The sequence below is a fragment of the Chelonia mydas genome, chromosome 9, assembly GCF_015237465.2.
Source record: "Chelonia mydas isolate rCheMyd1 chromosome 9, rCheMyd1.pri.v2, whole genome shotgun sequence".
Lineage (NCBI taxonomy): Eukaryota > Metazoa > Chordata > Testudines > Cheloniidae > Chelonia > Chelonia mydas.
The window spans coordinates 26,333,033-26,349,181 of NC_057855.1; the positions used below are offsets into that span (position 1 = coordinate 26,333,033).

The 16,149-nt window shown below is 36.7% G+C and overlaps 1 protein-coding gene across 39 annotated transcripts in view; it reads right to left on the reverse strand.

Annotated features, from left to right (window-relative positions):
* Nucleotides 1-16,149, reverse strand: part of MBNL1 (muscleblind like splicing regulator 1) — a 197,511-nt gene that overhangs the window by 162,603 nt on the left and 18,759 nt on the right. The window lies entirely within an intron of this gene.

The following is a 16,149-nucleotide window of genomic DNA, read 5'->3' on the forward strand; positions in this document are numbered from 1 at the left end:
TGAAAATACAGCCCTCAGAGTCAGCCTTAAAAATAATCTGCAAAGCAAAAACAAAGAGCAAATTAAGGCCAGATTTATTTGCTGAATGTCACCACTAAACAAGTGGGGGAGGGAGAACGACACACAGCACAAAAACATATTTACCAACCCTTCCAAGCTATTTTCCCCCACAGTGTGAAATTCTTTTGGTATTTTCTGGTTCAATGAAGATACCCAAGAAGGAATCTCTGTGTGAAATTTCAAATACCAAAGGACTGCATGGGCTGCAATGAGACTTCACATATTTGTGATGGCTCTTTCCGGGCTACCTCCACTTAACCAGGAAATAACACAATAGCTTCAGAGAAGAAGAGTGAGAAATGTGGCTTAAATGTTTTTTTAAAGAACTTTAGTTAGCTTTTGCGGTGAAGCTCCTTAGTGGCCAGTTATTAGGGGATTGAGCACAAAAGGATGTGCTTTCTCATTTTTGATGTGCACTTCACCTCTAAGTCCGAATTTTAATTGCCACAGTCTGTGAGAGTCATTACTTTTTGGCAATGTTTGGCAATTTTGTTGTTGTTTTTTGCTCATCAATTATTTGGAATTTAAATGGAAACCAAAGAAAAATATGAACAGGCTAGTTTAAAAAAAGCAGATGCAAGCTAAAGCAATGCAATAAAGGCAAATAAAAGATGTACTTCTCTGGACAGGTTTAAATACATATGTGGAAAGAAAATATCATATCCTTGAAAAATCATTCCTCAAGTGAAACTGATTTAACTGTCTGTTGAACTGGGTCAATGCAACTGGTTATGAATAGCTTCACAAATCAAAACAAGTATTCAAATGTTAATCGAAAATGCTTGAGAAAGTTAAAGTAACACAGAAGAGGACCATCCGATTATGATTTCCAGTTTATGATTGAATATGTTCAATTTCTATCACTTCCCATTATTGTTACAAAGAAGTGTCATACGACTGGATTAACGATATGCTATTTTTCTATTCTCATTATAATTTGTCAAAAGAATAAGGTATCTAAATATGAACGCCTTATTTATACTGAAAAATACTCCATGGGGGACCATTGTTTTGACTCTTCCTGTAATTGGAGTAGTTGGACATTCCTGTTTTCTCCATTTGCAGTCACAGAAGCCTTACAGAAACAGATGTACAGGTCAGACACAATGAAAATGCACAACACTAAAAAAGGTTAGAGTAGTGAGGTACACTATTCTGGGCTCAAAGAAGCAAGAGAAACTAATCTCACTGTCATGAGAATTGTCAGCAAGAACAGAATTATGCAACATGAACCTATCTTTATGACAGTGATTCTAATAAGAATGGGAAATGGAGTTAAATTAATATATTATTTACATTGTTAATGTAATCTCACAGTCTGCAGTTTCCAAATTAGACTTAATTTAAATCAAGAAATATAAAAAACTGACCAGATTATAGCATTTTCAAAATATCTCTGCCTTATGTAACTACTACCAATAAAATATCTAAACATAGATCTAAATAAATGTGAAAGAAATGCAATAATTTCATCATGGACCAAGTGAGAGATGTGATTATAGCAATGTCACAAGATTAAGTGAAAACAAAAAATTAGGCTAATTATCAAATTTGCCACAGATTTCAGAGCTGAGAGAGTGAACAGCATGCAACTTCAGTGTGCTCTTTCACAGAACTTGAAGTTATTCCTGGTGCTCTTTCTAAGTCTGAAATTTTGAAGTAAACAAGTCTTGCAGAATGACCAGAGAGATACAACTCAAAGAACTTCGCATACTCACAACATTGTCAGACAAGCCAATGCCAAAAGAACATCAGAACTTCTTAGAAAATAGACATATCTGATAGGCATTGATTGGTCTGGAGTTGTAGAAATTTTAGTCATTAGACCCACAAGGCATCAGGTCCTAAAAAAATTAAGAGGCACATTTCTCATTTTGGCATTATGGAAAATATTGTTATTGAGAGCAGAACATAGTTTGCTAGCTCTGAATTCGAAGCTTTTCGGATGTAGTATGATTTCAAGTATATCGCTTTCAGCCCCTACCATGAACAAGGAAATGGGCTGGCAAAGAGAACAGTCAAGTTTTCTAAGAGAATTCGACAACCAAATGACCCGATATTAACGCTCCTGAGTTAAACAACAACCTCTGTACTAAATTTATCAGGAGGAGAATTGTAGGATCAGGTTCTATACTTAGAATCATAGAATCATAGAATATCAGGGTTGGAAGGGACCCCAGAAGGTCATCTAGTCCAACCCCCTGCTCGAAGCAGGACCAATTCCCAGTTAAATCATCCCAGCCAGGGCTTTGTCAAGCCTGACCTTAAAAACCTCTAAGGAAGGAGATTCTACCACCTCCCTAGGTAACGCATTCCAGTGTTTCACCACCCTCTTAGTGAAAAAGTTTTTCCTAATATCCAATCTAAACCTCCCCCATTGCAACTTGAGACCATTACTCCTCGTTCTGTCATCTGCTACCATTGAGAACAGTCTAGAGCCATCCTCTTTGGAACCCCCTTTCAGGTAGTTGAAAGCAGCTATCAAATCCCCCCTCATTCTTCTCTTCTTCAGACTAAACAATCCCAGCTCCCTCAGCCTCTCCTCATAAGTCATGTGCTCTAGACTCCTAATCATTTTTGTTGCCCTTCGCTGGACTCTCTCCAATTTATCCACATCCTTCTTGTAGTGTGGGTCCCAAAACTGGACACAGTACTCCAGATGAGGCCTCACCAGTGTCGAATAGAGGGGAACGATCACGTCCCTCGATCTGCTCGCTATGCCCCTACTTATACATCCCAAAATGCCATTGGCCTTCTTGGCAACAAGGGCACACTGCTGACTCATATCCAGCTTCTCGTCCACTGTCACCCCTAGGTCCTTGAGTCAGTTTGAATTGTAAATATACAACATATGCTATATCAGAAACAATTTTAATGTAAAATAGTTTCTGTATGGCACATAGGTATGATCCAGTGCCTTTTGAAGTTAATATAATTCAGTGGTTCTCAAACTTCTGCATTGGTGACCCCTTTCACACAGCAAGCCTTGAGTGTGACTCCCCCTTATAAATTAAAAACACATTTTTATATTTATTTTTTATATTATAAATGCTAGAGGTGAAGTGAGGTTTGAGGGTGAAGTCTGACAACTCGCAACCCCCACGACGCTCAGTTTGAGTACCCCAATATAATCCTAGGATGCATCAGGCAAGGTATTCCCAGTAGAGACAGGTAAGTGTTAGTACCATTATACAAGGCACTTGTGAAACCTCATCTGGAATAGTGTGACTTTACTCAGTCTGACTGAACTACAACAGATATATCATTTTGCTAATACAGAATTCCAACCAGGTTTATTTTTAAGACCAATTTTGGTAGTAGGTAAGAACATATTGGCAACATTATTTAAAAGCTAATTATCAAGATAGCAAAATATAACAATCGGGTATGGAGAATTATGGAACATCACCAGTCTGCCCATAAATGACATGCAGTTATTCATCTGAACATGTCATATGAGGCAGACATATAAAAATAACATTCCACTGTAAATTCTTTAAAACATTATATTCAAAAAACAAAACTTTTATTAAATAGTATTGGAGATCTAAGAAAAAACAAATCATTTCCTTAGAACTGTTGGACATCCTTCCAACTGATTAGTCTAGCAGTTATAGCACGGAGTCAAGGGACCTGAGTTTTAGGGCTTGTCTACACAGTATCTTGGGGACCCTGTGGTTCGCACTAAAAGTTCCCTAAATTAGTCCCGTTTCAAAGAGCACTACATTAACATACACTAGGGAAGTTTTACTGTGCACCAGGAGGGTCCACGTAGGCAGATTAGTGAGTGTGATGGGTGTGGACCAAGGCATCATGTAAACAAGCCCTTATTCCCCACCCTTTGGCCTGATCCTGCACCATTACAGTTAATAGTAGCTTCCCTTTAACACAGAATTAAACCAATACCTTAGTTTGTGTCTAGAGGACGAAGTGCTGCTGGGGATGCTTTCATTTGGATGCTATGTAATCCCAAGATTCTGACCCCTATAATTATTTAAAATATTACTTTTCACAAGAGAAAAATCTGCTAATATCTACATCAAAGAATATATAAATTTCATTTAGAACTATTTGTTCAAATGTCCTCACTTAGTTGAAACTGAATATGTTGCTCTCAACTTCCTTTCCTAAAAGGGCTGCCATTGTAGCATCGTTTGCACAGAATGGCTTTGTTTCATCCCAGAATGCCTGCAATCCAGTAAGAGGCAAAATGATCCTGAGATGATCACCCTGGGCTCCCACTGGATTATGCAATATAAATGACAAAAATACTACTAATATTAATACTTATTGCCAGTAGCATTTGCTCGAGCCAGCAAGCTTCTCCAGGTAGCTCTGCTAATGCGCCTGGCAACACCCACACTCTTCCAGTGCCAATCAGCATATTCCAGTCTTGCAGAATTGTGCCAAGTTGTGTATGGTGCTATTGTTATGTGAATAAATATGAATTAGAGACTTGGATGAGACCACCAAACTCATTTATTTGTGATGTACAAGTAAACTGGAATTTGAACCTGGTCTCCCAAGGTTAAATGGGCTACTTGTCTAGCCTACCTGAAACCTACACATCTTTTCCCTTCCTTTACGTATTGTAATGAGCCAATTTCAGACCTCTAATTACACAAATATGTACTATCTCCTTGTCTTCCAAATGTGGTACAGTTCACATGCTCTACTGGTCCTCTCTGGCTGCGGCCTTCCAGGTCAGGACCAGAGGTCATCAAAACATTTTAGTACATAGCATATGATCAAGAGTCCTGGCAAGAGTGACGATTCATCACAGGTTCTTATGTGGGCAGCATTATTTTACATCTGCTTTGAGGGCAAAAGGAAAAAGGCCCTGAATTTGGTTATTAACAAATACAATGCAACACATTCTGCTCACTCTCAAAATATAAACAGAATCTTCAGCGGTCTGGGCATTTAATTAAAGAACAAGGGCAAATACTGTAGCAACTATATGATCCTGACAAAATATGGCAAAGTTACTTGAAAATAGGACAAACTAGTTGGTTGTCCAAACCGGTGCAAGCTAAATTTGTACTGCATTTACTTGAACGAATCATTCAGCTCAATTTCCAAACTTTAGCATTTCCCAATGCTAACGCACTCAAATTGAACCAAAGCCCTAGTATTTGTAGAATATTAGGAATTGCCAAGGCTCAACTTGTCCAGTATCCTGTCTCCAACAGTGGCCAGCACCAGATGCTTCAGAGCAAGATGCAAGCAACACAACAGTAGGCAGATGTGTCGTAATCTGCCCTCCATGAAAGTCTGATCCTAATCCCTAATATGTACCAGTATTTCAGCAGCTGTCATTCATACTGTAGTATGTATGTACTGTAGTGCATAGTTCAAATTAAAAACTGAAATGAAATATTGACACTAGATTAATAGATTCTGAGACCAGAAGTGACCATGGTGATCATCGAGTCTGACCTACTGTTAAGCACAGGCCATAGAACGTCCCCAAATTAATATTAGAGCATACCTTTTAGAATAACATCCTATCTTGATTTAAAAATGGTCAGTGATGGAGAGTCCACCATGACTCTTGGTACATTGTTCCAATGATTAATGATTCTCACCATTTAAAAAATGACATTTTATTTCCAGTCTGAATATGTCTAGTATCAACTTCCAACCATTGGGTTGTTATATCTTTCTCTGCTAGATGGAACAGCCCATTATTACTATTTGTTTCCTGTGTAAATACTTATAGACTGTAATCAAGACTTATTGAAAATTGACATTAACAGCCCAGCAAGCTCCTCTGCCAGCTCTTATAAAACTCTTGGATACTGTACTACTCACATTCTTTTTACACCCATTTGATGTATTTGTTTCAATTTTAAAAACTGCAAATATTTCAGTAGCTGGAACGTTTTACATAGGACACACTAAGTCGGTGCAAAACATTTTCAGTTTAATGTATGGAGATATATAGCTGTATGACTCCCATTAACGTTAACAGGAGTCACAAGGCTAAATGTTCTGAATGAAATTTACCCCAGCAGCTGTGGTAGGGTATAATATGGGGATGAATGCATGTTAGCTCAGAACTTCAATTTCTCTAAGTATGACAATTTCTGAAGTGGAATATTTTGTATGTTACAATAACTACTGTCCTTTCATTATCATATATTCTATTTTATATTGTTAGTTGTACTCAATATACCCTTCCAGCATATTAAAAACCCTATTTGTGGATTAAGAAAAAAATACTGGGATCCTGAAATCAACATCTGTATAAGACTCTACAGCCTAGATAGGACTTCTTTGTTTTTTAAACTTCCTTTAGTTGACTCTTAGGTATATTGAGAGGCTATTGATATTTGAGTACAGTCATAAATATCCGTTTCCACTGGCTGAACAGAGTTCAGTCCAAACATAGGCTACATTATTATATAAACACCTATTCGTATGTTTAACTTTGAAAACAGGAGTAGTTTCACTGATTTCAGTTGAACACATGAGTAAGTGCTTTCAAGATCAGGGTCTAAGTATTTTAGGGAGTCGGGATAAAGCTCTTAATTCGTCAACACTGCTAAGGAACAAAAGAACTAAGAGATGGGACTGTTCTTTTTTTAGATGAAAAAAATCTATAGGACTCAGTCCATCAAGACTCAGCCACTTCAGTTTGAAAAGTAAGAGATCTGGCTAATTAATACATTTATATTTATCATATAGCAATATAAAATTTATATATATAAACTGATTTGAGGAGCAAAACATCACTTTGTATTAGACCCACATCATTTGTGTATTACACAAAATCACCCCTAAGCTCGTATCTGGAAGCCGGTCTATATTTAAGTTGCACTACTTAATAAATCAAGCATGTGCCAAAAGAAAGGGAAAGCACAGTGAAAGGCAAAGTCCAGTGCCAACACCGTCCCTCCCCACCCCCATGTCACTATTAAGCACACAAAATCTCTTGCTTGTGCCTTCCAGGTCTCTGCTAACAGCCATTTCCAGGTTATGAATCTGGATGGTTGTAACCAGCTGCACTGATCTATTTATGGTAGCAGTATGGCCAGGAGCCATCAGAACTATCTTCTGAGCTTCTCACAGTATTGCTCAGATCAGAATATCCTGCTCAATCAGAGGTACTTCTCAGGCAAAAGCAACATGAATACCCCACACATTTTTCCCTATATCTTTGCATCCCTTGTAGTCGAATACAACAGCATTGTTGTGTCGCTTCTGCTTGTTTATTTCTCAGGACAATTTATGTTTTGGAATTCATCATTTTGACACGTAGCTGCGTTTGTCCCTGGTAACAGTACTCACTTACAGTTTGCTTTAAAACAGGATATCTGTACGCAAGACTCTCATGGTCTCAATAACACCAAGATATTGTTTCGAAACAGCCTGTCTTTTGATAGACATAAGCAGACTGCGTTCTCCCCCTCTCCACACAGATACTCTGTAGGTAATCTTTTTTGTAGTCCACAACCAAGATACAATGCATGTCACCCTAGTGTAACATAGATGTAGGGCCTTCCTGCAGAAGAAATGGTCCCTGCAGCTTCACATAAATTATGGATTTATCACATTTCTTAGTGAAATGGGCCACCTAAAGTTATATTCATTAATGTAAACTTGCCATAGGATCATGCATAGAAATCAAATATAAAGAACTTGAAAGACATATCTAAAAACTAAAGGTTACATTACACAAGTACTATTAAAGTATTATTAATTTATTAGCACTTTATTAATATTGTTAATGTTCTATGCCATTTGCAATCTAGTTCCTGGCTAGACTGATTTATTAAAATACTGTAATTGAAAAGATAGCATTTTAAGATGCTAATGCAGAAAAGCACTTAGATTCTGGAATTGTTGCATTCAGCATTGCAAGGGTGTCTAAATCCCCTGACAGTCAATGTGATTTAGGCTCCTATGTGCCCAAATTTTTTTAAAATAAAGGATTTGGGCTCCTAAATCAGTTAGGTAATGCAACATTGAGCACAGGACCAGCTAAATACCTTTAAAAATCCTGGCCTTTAGCCCACTGAATGGGAATACTCACGTGCTTAAAGTTAAGCCTACATTTAAATGCTCTGGATCAGGGCCTCTTATAAAAGATGTATGTCTTGCTTAATTTTGCATGGATGGTGGGAAAGGGCATCTTAAGTGTATAACATCTGTAACCTCTTTCTTCCAAGAAGCCATTGCAAAATGGTGTTACCTGCATTACTGTTCAATAGAGGGTTCTCTGCTGAACAGATTGACAGGGTGTGGATCCATGTTCTTTATAGCCATGTTCAAGCAGCACAACTGGCCATCAGATGATGCTCAACTAAACAATTGCAAACTCTCCAGTATTGTCAATTAATGTTCTTACAATTTCACCCTATTTTTATAAAGGTCACATTGCACCTTGGAAGGAATGTGCGCTAAGTCCAAAGTATTTTCTGCACTCCCTATTGTTTACCTCTGCTATATTTATCAAATTTTCCATAGTGTTTTCCCTATGGGAAAATGAAATTAGCTTTTATATTCTGTTTGAATTCTCTTAGTTAAAAAGATATCTTTTTTTATGAAAGTTAACTGCGGAGAAGAGAGAAACTTAAAAATACAGTAAATTTATTCAGTATAAATCCAGTTGAACTTGTGCTCTCTCAGCTTTAAAAATCTTCTATTTGAAAAATGGAATTTGATGCAATCCTAATCATTACACGGGAAACTGGAGTATTCTTAAGTACTATCTGAAAAGACTGAACAAGAACAAAGCAGGCTTTAGGACATATCTTGACTGTGGAGGACTGAGAGACAGAATACCAAACAGCAAAAACACGAAGTAAAAATATAGCAAAAGAATCTCACACCCTGTATTAAACACTGATTCTGCCAGTGGCACAGTACTTACAAAACAACAGCAACAAAAGGGCCAGATCCTTTAATCTTAGCCTTCACTATTTAAAAAAAAAAATAAACAAAGATCAGAAATAAGTCCTCTACTTCTTCAGGAAAAAAAATAACAGTGAGTTTATTAAAAAAAAAAAGTTTTCTTATAGAGCGTGGTAGGCTATTTATAAAATATAGGAGTTTGATCCAACACCCATAGGAGTCAGCGAGAGTCTTTCCTTCAGTGGAGATACAAACTAAAAAATGTTCATTTTAAAACCAGCAAACGCTAATCTCTTCTTTGATTTGTCAGATGTTTTTTATTTTATTTTATTTTATTTACCTATAGCATATACTATGTTATTACTATAATTGATTCACTGTCATTCGTTTGTCATTGCACTATGAATAAAATCCTGAGTTTGTCTTGAGTAAGCGCTAAGGGTTGCAGGATTTTCCCTACAAGGTTATGTATAAAAGAAGATTTTTTTTTAAAGCTAACTATACAAAACCAAGAATTCTGTGTAGACTTCCAAATACTTGAAAAATGTATTTCCTTGCAGCTTCATGTATCCCTAGGCAAAACACTATTTACTTATTCTCATATGTAAATCATTCTGTGTTTATCACTGTGTTTAGACTTTTGTTCCCTGGAAACTGAATGGCATGGGTAAAGTGGTACCTTGCCTGAAATAGCCAGTGTAAGTTTTCAGACTGTAAGTGCATGTCATCAGACAAATGCCAAGGCACTCATCAATGAAGATGAGTGGTGTAAACTTTCTGAATAGAACTTAAAGCAAAGAGGCCCTTATACCCAAATTCGTAAGATGAATATTAAACAAAATGTTGGAATGGTAGCATATATTTTTAAGGTGAGTCCAGGTCTAATTACTGTTGCTTCGAGCTTGGCAATCTACTTGGAAAACTTGACAAATCTGCCTGGTTCACCAAGCTTCTGAAGCCTGAATAGTACTTTATGGTACCCCTGGGAAAAACGGAATTTAAAGGCTTTAGAAGACTGTGATGCATCTAGACCCAATTAATAAAGCAAACTTATTTTCCTTCTAAAGCAATTTATTCAGGTTTTAAAAGAAATGCATGTTTTATTCTGAAACAGGCATAATTGTATTGCCTTATAACAAAGACAGCGATACTGTTAATATGTAAAGCTAGAGTTATTTATAAATGGTATTACTGAGCATTCATTTCTATATTCATATTCCTCCACCTCCATAAAGTAGTCCAGATTAAAAACAAAATCAACTTTAAGTATGGAGCACACACACATGCGTTAGACAAGTGAAGCCTCCCTTAAAGTGAAGCCCCAATTTGGGTTAATTCTAATATGCTAGTCAATTCTGAGAGAGTTTCTCATTCTTCAATCTTTAGTTCACTTCCTGGTTGAGTGAGTGGTTGGGAGACTGAAGCTCTGATGAAACCACAGGCAGGAGATCATAACAGCTGCAGGGGGACAGTCAGAGTCCCAGCTTCTCCCCTTATGACTCAGATGGAGATATCCCCTGTTCTTTCACAGATAATAACTCCAGCATGGGGTGAGAAAAGTAGGCAGGGACCACAACAAATTTCACAGATGACCAGCAGTGGGGAGAGAGAGCAGCAGGGAAGGGCAGTTTCTCTTCAGAACTCCCAAACAGGGAAAATAGCTCTTCTCTCCACCACGTTGGTAGCATAGGTGAGTTTTTACCTCTCCTTCAGATGGTCAAGCTTAAAGTACCACAAGCAAAGACAACACCCAGCCACCTCTTATAGAGCAAAGCCCAGTGGCATATACCACCCTCAGATACCTCAGACAAGTTGCAATGGTCCTCTGTAAAGTAGTTATGTACCATGTAGATTAATTCCCCAAACGCACTGAATTTCAAAGCCATAACTTTGAAACCCTATGGAACCTTGTAGTATGGTTTGCAGGACTGTTTGGGATAACCCTCTAAGATTTTGTGGGGTTATTTCTGGATTTTGCTATTTTCTATATTACTATATTCAACCTCTCTAGAACATCTTGCAGATCATTTTGGGCAAATTCCAGATATATTTACTCTACTTTTCAGAGCTGACACAGCAGTTTGTACATGATGTTATTTGCAAGAAGAATGTCCACAACTAAATATTTTTATAACACAAAACTATATTTTGTGTACAAATACATATGCATATATGTGTATATGCATTCACATACACATCTATTCCCAATAAAAAATTACATTGAAATTGGGTTAAGGTTGAGAATACATATCAATAATATGTATTAAAGGGATGTGGTATTTATAAAATTAAATTTAAAAAAAAAACAAACAAACCAACATTATGAACCTAGGACATTCAGAATTAAAGTTAAACTTAAAAGAAATCCTGTTAAGTTATGCAAATGCACAGTTAGGAAACCCAAAATAACTTTAGCTTTGCCCTCAGTACAAATAACTTACACTGATACAATGCAATAACAATATAATTTTAATTAAGACATCTTAGTGTTTGTGGACCCAGGTTGGATTAAATTGATTTTTAAAGATTTTTTTTTTAGTTCCCCACCACCTCATGGTGTCATTACAGGGCAGAGTTCAAGTGATTTGATTAATGGGTAGTTTTGAAAAAGAAATATTTAAAATTAGTGGTCATTTTTGCTGTCATATTTCATAACTGAAAGTTCTTAATTCAGCAGAAGGTGGTACACAAAATCTTCTTCAGATAATTCACAACGGATTACCTTCTTTTTAAATTGCAACATCATCCTACAGCAGAACCTCAGAGTTACGAACTGACTAGTTAACCACACACCTCATTTGGAACCAGAAGTATACCATCAGGCAGCAGCAGAGATTTAAAAAATCCAATTACAGTACAGTGTTACACATAAAGTACTAAAAAAAAAAGGGGGGGGGGAAGCAGCATTTTTCTTTTGCATAGTCAAGTTTCAAAGCTGTATTAAATTAATGTTCAGTTGTAAACTTTTGAAAGAACAACCATAACAGATTACAAAGTTACGAACATTTCAGAGTTATGAAAAAACTCCATTCCTGAGCTGTTCATAACTCTGAGGTTATACTGAATTGTTCTCAATGGGATTGAAACTATAAGATACCTCAGTTAAGATTTCAAAATGGCCACTACTTCCCATAGTTCCCAATAAAAGTGAAGCTAAGGTCCCTTAGGGAAGATGGTGGCCCCTACTGCTGTCAGGAAACAGAGAGAAAGGCCACATGGAATGGGTGAACAGAGACAATAGCCATCTTTGCTAAAAATAGCCTATGCCTTAGTCCCACTGAGAACAATGGAAGATGGTAGCTATTTTTTTTAAAAGGTCAGTTATTTGTGAAATTCTCTGTGGTAGACCCTTATTCCTCAGCCTGTGCTGAAGGAGAATCTTTCGGTTACAAAAAAAATAATAGGGAAAATGATGAGTAATCCTAAACAAATTCTTCAACATACCCTGTGCACAATTTTTAATTTTTGAATTCTAACCATATGGGAAGTTTGAAGAGTTTCTGTTGTTCCATTATTAAGATCATTAGGGCCAAACAAAAGGTCTGATACTAGGTGCTACACTTCTTAAAGGATCAATCTTTAATTAATTTTAACTTGTAAACAAACTAACAGATATATATTCTCAGCAAATTCATTTTATTCTCAAAGAGCAAGTGCAAAAATTTTGAGGATACAGAGATGTATTTTCATACATCATATAGTATTGAGCTTTTCATTTGCTTTAAGTGAAAAGCTTAACTCCTCCTTAACTATGGAGCCACAACCGGTGTTTCTCTCTCACACTCTCTCTCACACACCCACTCCCACCAACTAGCATGTACAATACAGATATTTGAAATGAAAGCCTTGTGGACTAAGAACTTGGGGGATGACCTCTCTCTCTCTCAGAGCTCTCTCAGCAAGAAGTGCTGTACCTCATCACTTAGTATTACATCTCTTGAGAAATAGTGTCAATTTTGCCAAACTCTACAAAATTAGATAGTTAGTCTGGTAATCTGTAGAACTGAGTCTATGAAATTCATTCCATTTAATACCCTAAACTATAGGTGAACTGTGGTCTCTTTCAAAGACCAGTGCTTTGCTGAATAAACCTACGTTAAAAGTTAATGTAAGTAGGGTTTGAAGTAAACCTTTGGTCATTTACCACACATTCCACACATGATTGGATCTCTTGACTGAATTATTGCTACTTTATTATTCTAGACCTTGAAGTTTAATTTTGAAGTGTGATGCAAGAAGACATCAGACACTGTAAAACTTTTATGTTCTGAAGCAATCATCTGCATTTAGCTTATGTTTTATGAAGCTGTTGATACTCCGTGGACTGTTTTCAAAACCTTCATAATCTATGTGTTATCTGTTTCTGACAGAAATTATCATGAACAATTTTAGGGCTTGAATCGGCAAGGTGCTGAGCACCCTGAGCCACAAGACAGCCAGGCACTTAATTATGTGATTAATTATTAATTGTTAATGTGTGTAGTGCTACTGAAGTCTATTCACAAGGTTAAGGTTAAGTAGCATGTGCATACTTTCCAGGATTTGGAATATGGTCCATTTTTAGGCTCTAGGTCCAATGCTGCTCCCAGGGAAGCTAGTAGGAGTTTTACCCTCTAAGTAAAGCGTTTTCCTTAGTAAATATTCTTACCTGTTCAGATAATGAATGCAATTCATAACTCGTTTTACTCACTTTTTAAAATCAGGCAAACTCCCACTGAAGCCGATCATAGAATAAAAATATATAGAACTACCAAGGTCAATAACAGCTTGCCTGACTAAGGGCCTCAGGATTTCTCTATATTGACTTTATGAAGTTCAGAAGCCGGCCTAATGTAAAAACTAAGGGCTATGTATGGTCCTAAGCTAGGCATGTGAATTCCTATTTATACCACTTGGACTTGCACATGTGTTTAACTGAGGGAACACTTTTGCTAGTTATCTTCACTCTATTAAATGTCTATCGAACGCACGATAAATCTTTTGAACTTCCTATACAAGCACTGCAGACCACATGAATGTATGATTAGCTAGCAAAGTCAGGGAATGTTATTTATAACATTTGATTAGTCTTTCAAAAAATGCCTGTTCCAAATTCAACTCTGATGCATATTTTGCTTCACCAAATGATCTGTGACCATTTCTTGACTTATTACATTATCATCACTAAGCTTAACAAACAGGTCTGCTAAGTCTATTAATCTTTTGGCACACAAAATCTAAAGCTTTAGAAACTAAACTTCTTACTACAAGATATAGAAAATGTGGTGTAGAAGTTAAAAGAAAAATTCAGTGCATATTCTGTTAAAAAACTTCATTTTGTGTATCAAAGTGTAACTGACACACATATCAGAACCCAACTATGAATGTAATGTTAATGACCAGTATCTATTTGGAAGGGAGGGGTGTCCTTTTGCAACAGAAGCTTCTCACGCTGCCAAACAATGCATTCATATAGCTTCTAACAGAAAAAAATACTGAACATATTCAAATGTAAATTACCATCCATACACCTAAGAAAAGCATCATTACTGTCTGCATAAATGAATGGATGTAAGAAATGCCATCCGCATGGCACCTCAGTACTTTCAGGACTCATACTGCATTTCACATTTTAAACTGTACAGTTGTATAAAATACAGAGTTCAGGCTTTTCAATACTAATTTATCAGGGTGGATAAAAATCAATGATTTAAAAAAAAAAATTAAAAAATCGGATTTTTTGATAAAATGCTTTTTGAGGAAAAAACCTATCTAAAATCATTTTAATTACTATACATTGTAGCTCAAAGATATCTCATCATGGAATACGGATTATAAATTCTAATTCTATAGTATGAGACAATATATTCATGTACTGTTTAAGAAAAAATTTGTAAATGAGTTCCAACAGTTCATGGATTAGGGACCCAATCTTTATGGGGTTCCAGGGGCTTCTGCAGAGATTATTTAGGTTAATCTTTCTATCTACCCAATGGGACTCAGAGCTCAGTCTAGAAAATACCATCAGAGATGCTTAGCTTTGCAGTTCTAAAACTGCGGATTTGTGTCTCTAGAGGTCACGTGCTTGTTAACAGCAAAAATGTTTTTAAATAAATAAATAACATATAGAGATGAGAAATACCAGACCTCAACCCTATTGTCCCTCTGCAAATGTGTGTACACAGAGTCAGTCCCTTACCTTTCTCTAAAAGTGCAAAGTTTCAAAAAGTTCAATGAACAGAAGATTGTTGGGTGCAGAACAGATCTGGACAAGGAGAAGAAGTCTGGAGATAAATGTGAGAAGAGAGGGACAGGCAGTAGAAACAACAGTGAAACTCTTTGAGCAGCATATTCCAGAAGTCTTGAGGTCTTTCTGAGTGTAGCCTTCATTGATTTGAGATCTATCATACCATTCTCTCACTAGAAGGGAAAACCTGTAATGGCAGCAGGCCGTAAGAAAGACCCAATTTGGGTCTCATCTATCTCTGAGTTGTAAAGAATATGTATTAAGGTTATAACAACCAACAAGAATGCACTTTTATGTAGAAATCCAGGATTAAATCAAGTCTTCCGGACTAGTGATTTAAATCATGATTTAAATCAAATCCACCCTGTAATTTATCATGCTAAAATTGGTTCTGATTCAAATACAAAATTATGTCCAGCTTGCTTTTACACTGGAGGTGTCCACAATATTAATTTTCTATGAATCTCTTATCAGGGGGGCCACCAAATCATCTAGTCTGATCTTCTGTATATCACAGGCCAAAGCTTGAAATCTCAAATATATACATGCATAAACAAAGACATACATATACACACACAATTCATTGATATGTGGGCTGAATTCTCATTTACATTAAGGCACCTTTACGCTTCTCTGGCAATGATTAAGAGCCTAAACAGTCAGAAGAACTAACATTGTTTAAACTGGCTATTAAGGGCCCAGCCATAATACATATCTGTATGCACAGATGATAACTCCACTGCCTTTAGAGACCTTCTGTGAGAATGTAAGGGTGCAGCCATGCAAATCTCATAGGATCAGGCCACCCTATGACACAAAATTTCCCCAAATCCCATGAAGAGGAGACACAACTCAAGCTGAATTCCTCTTAAAAGCAGGAAAAGAGGTAGAATGCTGCCTCTGTTGCATAGTCCCACTCCTGCCATCCACAGGTGCACCAAGACTTTAGGAGTAGGGGCTTAAAAGTGAGTAGCTAAGAATAATCCAGCCTCCACTGCATTGTC